The 8,685-nt window shown below is 48.7% G+C and overlaps 4 non-coding genes across 4 annotated transcripts; 2 read left to right on the forward strand and 2 right to left on the reverse strand.

The window, feature by feature from the left end:
* Positions 1 to 293: 293 nt before the first annotated feature.
* Positions 294 to 365, reverse strand: TRNAE-UUC (transfer RNA glutamic acid (anticodon UUC)). Its single transcript has one exon. It is a non-coding gene; the product is annotated as a tRNA-Glu (tRNA).
* A 3,733-nt stretch (positions 366 to 4,098) lies between these two features.
* Positions 4,099 to 4,171, forward strand: TRNAV-CAC (transfer RNA valine (anticodon CAC)). The gene has a single exon. It is a non-coding gene; the product is annotated as a tRNA-Val (tRNA).
* Positions 4,172 to 5,527: 1,356 nt separating this feature from the next.
* On the reverse strand, positions 5,528 to 5,601 carry TRNAN-GUU (transfer RNA asparagine (anticodon GUU)). The gene has a single exon. It is a non-coding gene; the product is annotated as a tRNA-Asn (tRNA).
* Positions 5,602 to 6,251: 650 nt separating this feature from the next.
* TRNAH-GUG (transfer RNA histidin (anticodon GUG)) lies at positions 6,252 to 6,323 on the forward strand. Its single transcript has one exon. It is a non-coding gene; the product is annotated as a tRNA-His (tRNA).
* Positions 6,324 to 8,685: the final 2,362 nt, after the last annotated feature.

Consider the following 8,685-nt stretch of genomic DNA (forward strand, 5'->3'; position numbering starts at 1 on the left):
GTCACTACTCTTTCAACTTTATGTTTGCAATTGTTTTGAAAAAGGAGATTTGGAGCTCTTGTCACAGGTTCTACTTTGTTCTCTGGAGATGAACATTCTGAGAGCGAAAGGTTAGGTTTCCAAGATGAGGACCACAGGAGCGGTGAAGGTTCCTGGTGGCCAAGGGCAAGGTACAGCTGTTGGGAGCCCCAAGCCGCTGAACAGTTGCTCATCGCCTCTCACCTCTCCAAGCCTGGGCAATTCTGGGACTCTTCTGCATCAAACAGGCGGAGGAGAGAGGGCGCAAAACAGCTTTCCCTGGCCGGGAATCGAACCCGTGTCGCGGCGGTGAAAGCGCCGAATCCTAGCCACTAGACCACCAGGGACCTGCTGGGGCTGGTGTAATCCCCCGCCTGCAGATAGTACATCTCTTCTCACCAAACTCGGGAAGCCAGGACGCCTACCCTCTACTCCTGCGATCGTCCCCCAAGGCCCTTTCCTCCTGTCTTCTCGAAAACGCCCGTCAGCCTGCAGCACGCCGAGGGCTGTCAGGTCTCCGCAAGTTTCGGAGTGAACTGGCTCTTCCTCGCCGCCGCACTTCAGACCTGACATAGAGGTGCGCCTTTGTGCGGCGGCAGCGTGTGAAGAGACGGTGGCTGGGGTCCAGCGGAGGGCACGAGCCTGCAGGGAGGAGGTGCCCAGGATGGGAAGAGGGCCGAGCATGAGCGCCCAAGAACTCCAACATCAAAAAGGGTTCAGATGCATACAGAAACGGAGACAGCCTGGATGAATAACTCTTTGAACCAGGGCCCCGGGACCCCTTATTGAACTCCGGATTTGCCCCCGAAATTCTGCTGCCCCTGCCTTTTTTCCCATCTTTGTTGATGGCAACTCCACCCTTCCATATGCTCAGGCAAAAAGTGCGAGCTGTCCTTGGCGCCGGTCTTTTCCTCACACCCCACATCTAATTATTAGGGAATTTTCGTGTTCTCCACGGTGGTACAGTGATTGAGAGCTCAGGCTGCTATGTAGAGTCCGTAGTTGGACTCCACCAGCCGCTCTTTGGAAACCGTTTGGGGCTGTTCTACCGCGCTCGCTGTGAGTCCGAATAGACTCGACCGCAGTAGACCTTTTGGTTTTTTGTCCGTCAAATGTGGACGTTGGTCTATACAGTTCCTCCCTTTCCTGAGCGATGAATTTAGACGAAGGGCTCTCCTGATAAAGGCGGGAGATCAGTTTAAGGCGTGGCCCTCCGCTTGCTCAGACCTTAGGGTTCGAGACCCTTAATTGCAAGGCCTGGGGTTGGGCTGCCTTTGCCCCTTTTATTTGGCTCTGTCCCTCAAAATCAGCCTGTTCCTGCCCTGTCTTGGGAAGTTGGGGACATGCCTGAGACCCCTTGCTCGACTGGCCTCTCGAGGTCAAGAAACCAACTCCCTTCGGGTTCTGTCTGCAGAGAATCTTCAAAAGCGCTTTTTTTTCCGTTTCTTGAACTGGGCCCTACCCAGGCGTGCGATATGCGGGGGCGCACGCCGTGAGTTTGTGGTTCTCCAGTAGCCCGCTTTCCTCTGCCTCTGTAAAGAATCCAGTGCAGGTCTTCAAGGCTGGCTTGGCCTGTGTTGCTTGTTAGATATTTTCAAAGAGCCAAGTGCCCTAAGACCCATGTTTCAGCCTTTGCTAAGGTACAGCTAAAACATGAAGGTGTGATTAAAGTAGTGGACTGAAATTGAGTGGCACAGAACAAGAGACGCCACAAGTGTCAGAGAGGGGACAGACGGGAGGAGCTGAGGCAAAAGGGCTTCTGAGGAAAGAGTGCAGGTCAGGCCCCAGGGAAAGTGCAGGGTAGGGCCTGGAGGGAGGCTTCCGGTGTTCCTGGGTGGCCCGGACGTGTGGATCATTTTGCGTGTGTGCCTGTGTGATAAAATAGATAACAAAACGCTTGCTATTTCAACCACTTTATGCGCACAGTTCAGTGACAGTAATTACGTTCACCATGTTGCGGAACCATCACCACTATCCGTTTCCAGACTTTTTCCACATCCTTAACAGAAATTCAGTGCCCCTTAAGCAATTTTTCCTGCCTTTTTCCCTCCCACCCGCCCCTGGTAACCACTAATAAACTTTGTTCTCTACGCATTTGCTATTTTAGAGATTCCAAGTAAGTGGGATCATATAATATTTGTCCTTTTGTATCTGGCTTCTTTCATACAGCATAATTTTTCTAGGTTCTTCCATGTCTTAGCATGTATCACAACTTCCTGTTTATGGCTGAATAATATTCCATTGTATGGATATGCCACATTTTGTTCATCCATTCATCTGCTGATGGACACTTGGGTTGTTTACACCTTTTGGATAATGTGAATAATGCTACAGTGAACACTGGTGTACAAATATCTGTTTGCATTCTTGCTTTCAATTTTGGGGGGCATATGCCTATGCCTAGTAGTGGAGGTGTTGGGTCATCTGGGAATTCTATGGTTAACTCTTGAGGAACTGCCAAACGTATTTCCAGAGGCTGTACCATTTTACAATCCCTTCAGCAATGGGTGCGGGTTCCAATTTTCCACATCCTCAGCAATGCTTGTTTTCCGGTTTTCTGCCAAACGGTTGAGCACTCGGCTATTAACTGAAAGGTTTGTGTTTGGAACCCACGCAGAGGCGCTTCGTTGCCATCCAGTTGATTCTGACTCATAGCGACCCTATAGGACAGAGTAGAACTGTCCCATAGGGTTTCCAAGGCTGAGATCTTTACAGAAGCAAGCTGCCACATCTTTCTCCCGCACAGCGGCTCCTGGATTCGAATTGCTGACCTTTCAGTTAGCAGTCAAGCGCTTTAACCACGGCAGCACCAAATTACAGCCTTGAAACCCTATGGGGCAGTTCCCCACTGCACTCACGTGGTCGCCGTGAGTCCTAACCAACTCCATGGCAACTACCAGCAAGTGGGGGGATGAATAACATTGCACATCTTTTCATGGAACCAGCGCCATTAAAGGGGCCACCGAGGCGCTGGTCCGAAGCCCCGGGGCGAGAGCCTTCACAGCTCCTGGGCTGTGGGGAGCTGGAGAGCCAGAGAGCTTAGTTCTGAAAATGGAAACTCTAATGAGCTGCGGGATCTCGAAGCTCTCGGGGCAGGGCCCTCCTCCAAGTCCTAGCTTAACGGATAGGCGCAGAAAACTACATTATGTCCTAACTGAAGCCGCAGACTCCTTTGCCTGAGGGATTGTTGGTGCTTTTCCCGAGGGCTTTCTCCAGCACTTTGCTGCTGGCAGTCGAATTTCAAACGTAGTTGAATATTCTGTGCTGGAAGCCAAGGTACTTGAAAACTGCAGGTCGTACAATTTTCATGGGCAAATTCTTAGGTTAGCTCACTCGCCTGGTTCCCGTAGTGCAGTGCTTATCACCTTCGCCTAATGCGCGAAAAGTCCCTGTTTAGAAACCGGGCGGAAACAGGATTTCTTTTGCGGATAGACAAGTGTTCGCCAAAAGCCTTGTAAGGAGAAAAAGGGGGGGGGGGGGAGAAAAACATTGCAAGAAGACTTCCAATTACTCAGCATCTTGAGCCAGACCTCATTTCTCTGCTCTAAATCAGATGGCAGACCAGGACACAATTCTCATCTGGTTCTTGAGAGGCGGGGCACCAAACGAGACATGCTTTATGTTAGTTTTAGTTCCTGAGAGTTCTAAAGGTTCTCTTTGTTCTCTTCTATCACCTGAACCTTCTCCACCGGCTGACACTGAAAAAGAAAAGGGCCTCAGGAAGCACCGAGCGACCCCTTCGGGCAAAGGAGACTGAGCCTCCCGATATTCCCTGGCTTAGGGTTCCTCGCCTACCCTCGAAACAAGGACAGTGGGGCCCCACACGTTTGCTTTGAGTTCTCACACCAAAAGCAAACGAAAGTGGCAGGAACAAGAGAAAGAGATAACAAAGAGGCATTAAAGCTAAGCCTTGAGGGAAATGACCAGTCAAGGCAAATGCAGTGAGCCTTGGTTCGCTTGGTGCTTACTGAGGCCCTTTCCAGGACTTTGCTGCTGGCAGTGGAATTTCGAACTGGGATTGAATTTCGTCCACTGAAAGCCGCAAAAGTTAAAGAAGAGCAGCAGAGAGTTTCCCCGGGTGTTTCTGTAGTGTAGTGGTTATCACGTTCGCCTCACACGCGAAAGGTCCCCGGTTCGAAACCGGGCGGAAACAGTTGGTCTCTACTCCTCAAAGCGGAGTGCTACTTTTTCTCATTGCTTTAGATCTAGAATCAGACTCGAGTCCCAGTAAGTCCCAGAGGGAAATGCACAAACTGTGATGACCCATAGGAAGGTGCAATACAACCAGAAGTACTGCAAGATTGATGCCACTTTATATGAACCTAAATCCTGGGGTGTATCTATGGAAATGGATCCTAAGAGGGTAGAAGCAGGGCGGAAGGAACATAATGTTGGATACGGCTAGGTTTCCTTATTGACATAGGTGCACTAGATAGAAATTCTGGAGCCACTGTGTTTTGAGCAGCTGCCAGCAATTCTAAATTGTTCACTTGAAGCAGTTGACTGAAAACTTGCACCCAAAGGTGGCCTACAGTAAATGAACTTGAAATGCCAGAGCGTCTTTGATGCATTTATTGTAGAGGAAAATACCGAAAGCCTTAGGGGGATCAGAAAGCTACAGGAAATTTATCACGTAAGACATGTTCATTCACCCATATCTACAGCCCCAGGTACGGTCAGGAAGACATTACCTTTAACAAGTATGTGAGAAATACATTTAAGGGACCTGTCCTTGCATCCTCAAAGCATTCTGTGGTGGCGATTTTATGAAGGATAGTGGGAACCACTGCCGTTGACCTGGGATTTCTCAAATTAATGGGAGTCTTAGTGAGTGAGGGTTGCTAAAGAAACAGAACGAGGGATTATAAATAGATAGCTAGATAACTAATGGTGATTACAACTTCTTTTGTAATTATAAAACCATAGAACCAACTTAATTTCCAAAGTATATGGCGAGGGTTAAATAAATAATGCTAAACCCAAACCCGTTGCTGTCGAGTCGATTCGGACTCATAGCGAACCTATAGGACACAGAACTGCCCCACAGGGTTTCCAAGGAGCGCCTGCTGGATTCAAACTGCTGACCTTCTGGTTAGCAGCCCACTACACCAACCCAAACCAAAAACCCGGGGCCGTCAAGTCGATTCCGACTCATAGCGACCCTATAGGGCAGAGGAGAGCTGCCCCATAGAGTTTCCAAGGCGCACCTGGCGGATTCGAACTGCCGACTCTTTTGTTAGCAGCCGTAGCACTTAACCACGACGTCACCAGGGATTCCAACCACTACTCCACCGGGGCTTAAATAAATAACACTACAAATAAATAATATGGGGGGAAAAAAACTTCTTAGTCAAAAACAACTCCCATGATTCTTTCAGTCATTTCCGAGTTCTCAGTTTCCAAGCGAAGAGGATAGAAGGGTGACTACCATTTCTCTCTGCCTTTCCCTAGTAAGATTTATGGAGCAGAAACTCTGGGAATATCTTAACACGTGCAAAAACCTGGGGACCGTCTCTGGGTGGGCTCGAACCACCAACCTTTCGGTTAACAGCCGAACGCGCTAACCGATTGCGCCACAGAGACCACAGGTGACCCCACTTGTTTGTACAAGGAGTGAACGCCTTTGCACCACCGGACGGTGCCAGCGGCCTTCTGCAGTACGACCTGCACAAACCCTCGGAAAATCCGGCAGGTTGGGGTGACAAATGGTGTTGTTGATCGCGTTAAAATCAGTGCGTTGGGTGAGTCTGAAGCTAGGAGGGCAGCCGAATGGCCTTCGCCCCTCCTTGCTCCTCCTCCGCCTCAGATGCCTGCGACCCCCGGAGACCCCGGGTCTGCAACCCCTGCCTGACCCCAATAGGGTCCAAGACACTGCTGCTCCGCCTTCGCCCGCCCGCCCACACCATGGAAGCCCCCCACTCGCCTCGTTTGCGGTAGTTGGGCCCGAGCGCGGAAAATAAGTGCGGAAAGGGGAGCGGTGAAGAGGGGCGAAGGAAAGCAGGGAGGCGTGGGCGAGAACAAGACCTCCAGGAGGCAGGTGCAGAGACTCGGGCCAGGTGCTGGGGAGGAGAGAAAGGTTTCTGTCCTGCAGCACAATGCGGAGGGAGGAGCTGAGAGATGGCAAGAAGTGAGAGAAAAGCAGAGCACCTGTGGCTGTTCAAGAACAAAACAGTGTGAATGTTTTTATGTCAATAAAGTTTAAAGACCAGTGAGCGCTGACGGGTTTGTGGTGCGCCGTGATCGTATAGTGGTTAGTACTCTGCGTTGTGGCCGCAGCAACCTCGGTTCGAATCCGAGTCACGGCAGTGTCTGGCGCTAATTTTGTCACTCACTGGCGCGCTTCGTTTGGTTTGCAGTTCATTCCCGCACGGGCATCGCTCCCCATCTGCGCCTAGAACTAGAAGGCAGCGGGCCTTACAGCTAGAGGTCAGAAGGGAAGGAACCCCGACAGCGTGCATACCTGGAGCCAGGTCTAAGGGAAACCTTGAGTGCGCCCCACATCCGGGCAAAAGGTGAAATGCCTCTCACTCAGCCTAACAAGCACCTTCCACTGTTGAGATGATGTGGTCATAACCGTTTTCCTGGTAAAGGTATTTCAAATACCAGCTGGGCTTTTGTACACGAAAACAGAATAAACTTTTTTTTTATTAACTTCTATTAAGCTTCAAGTGAACGTTTACAAATCCAATCAGTCTGTCACATATATGTTTACATACATCTTACTCCGTACTCCCACCTGCTCTTCCCCTATTGAGTCAGCCCTTTCAGTCTCTCCTTTCGTGACAATTTTGCCAGCTTCCCTCTCTCTCTATCCTCCCATCCCCCCTCCAGACAAGAGCTGCCAACACACTCTCCAGTGTCCACCTGATATAATTAGCTCACTCTTCATCAGCATCTCTCTCCCACCCGCTGACCAGTCCCTTTCACGTCTGATGAGTTGTCTTCGGGGATGGTTCCTGTCCTGTGCGGACAGAAGGTCTGGGGAGCATGGCCGCCGGGATTCCTCTAGTCTCAGGCAGACCATTAACTATGGTCTTTTTATGAGAATTTCGGGTCTGCATCCCACTGATCTCCTGTTCCCTCAGGAGTTCTCTGTTGTGCTCCCTGTCCGGGCAGTCATCGATTGTGGCCGGGCACCAACTAGTTCTTCTGGTCTCAGGATGATGTAGGTCTCCGGTTCATGTGGCCCTTTCTGTCTCTTGGGCTCCTAGTTGTCGTGTGACCTTGGTGTTCTTCATTTGCCTTTGCTCCAGGTGGGTTGAGACCAATTGATGCATCTTAGATGGCCGCTTGTTAGTATTTAAGACCCCAGACGCCACATTTCAAAGTGGGATGCAGAATGTTTTCATAATAGAATTATTTTGCCAATTGACTTAGAAGTCCCCTCAAACCATGTTCCCCAGACCCCCGCCCCTGCTCCGCTGACCTTTGAAGCATTCATTTTATCCCGGAAACTTCTTTGCTTTTGGTCCAGTCCAATTGAGCTGACCTTCCATGTATTGAGTGTTGTCTTTCCCTTCACCCAAAGCAGTTCTTATCTACTGATTAATCAATAAAAAACCTTCTCCCTCCCTCCCTCCCCCCTTCGTAACCACAAAAGTATGTGTTCTTCTCAGTTTTTACTATTTCTCAAGATCTTATAATAGTGGTCTTACACAATATTTGTCCCTTTGCCTCTGACTCATTTCGCTCAGCATAATGCCTTCCAGGTTCCTCCATGTTATGAAATGTTTCACACATTCGTCACTGTTCTTTATCGATGCGTAGTATTCCATTGTGTGAATATACCACAATTTATTTACCCATTCATCCGTTGATGGACACCTTGGTTGCTTCCAGCTTTTTGCTATTGTAAACAGAGCTGCAATAAACATGGGTGTGCATATATCTGTTTGTGTGAAGGCTCTTGTATCTCTAGGGTATATTCCGAGGAGTGGGATTTCTGGGTTGTATGGTAGTTCTATTTCTAACTGTTTAAGGTAACGCCAGATAGATTTCCAAAGTGGTTGTACCATTTTACATTCCCACCAGCAGTGTATAAGAGTTCCAATCTCTCCGCAGCCTCTCCAACATTTATTATTTTGTGTTTTTTGGATTAATGCCAGCCTTGTTGGTGTGAGATGGAATCTCATCGTAGTTTTAATTTGCATTTCTCTAATGGCTAATGATCGAGAGCATTTTCTCATGTATCTGTTGGCTGCCTGAATATCTTCTTTAGTGAAATGTGTGTTCATATCCTTTGCCCACTTCTTGATTGGGTTGTCTGTCTTTTTGTGGTTGAGTTTTGACAGAATCATGTAGATTTTAGAGATCAGGCGCTGGTCTGAGATGTCATAGCTGAAAATTCTTTCCCAGTCTGTAGGTGGTCTTTTTACTCTTTTGGTGAAGTCTTTAGATGAGCATAGATGTTTGATTTTTAGGAGCTCCCAGTTATCGGGTTTCTCTTCATCATTTTTGGTAATGTTTTGTATTCCGTTTATGCCTTGTATTAGGGCTCCTAGGGTTGTCCCTATTTTTTCTTCCATGATCTTTATCGTTTTAGTCTTTATGTTTAGGTCTTTGATCCACTTGGAGTTAGTTTTTGTGCATGGTGTGAGGTATGGGTCCTGTTTCATTCTTTTGCAAATGGATATCCAGTTATGCCAGCACCATTTGTTAAAAAGACTA

This window comes from Loxodonta africana, chromosome 3 (genome assembly GCF_030014295.1).
Source record: "Loxodonta africana isolate mLoxAfr1 chromosome 3, mLoxAfr1.hap2, whole genome shotgun sequence".
NCBI lineage: Eukaryota > Metazoa > Chordata > Mammalia > Proboscidea > Elephantidae > Loxodonta > Loxodonta africana.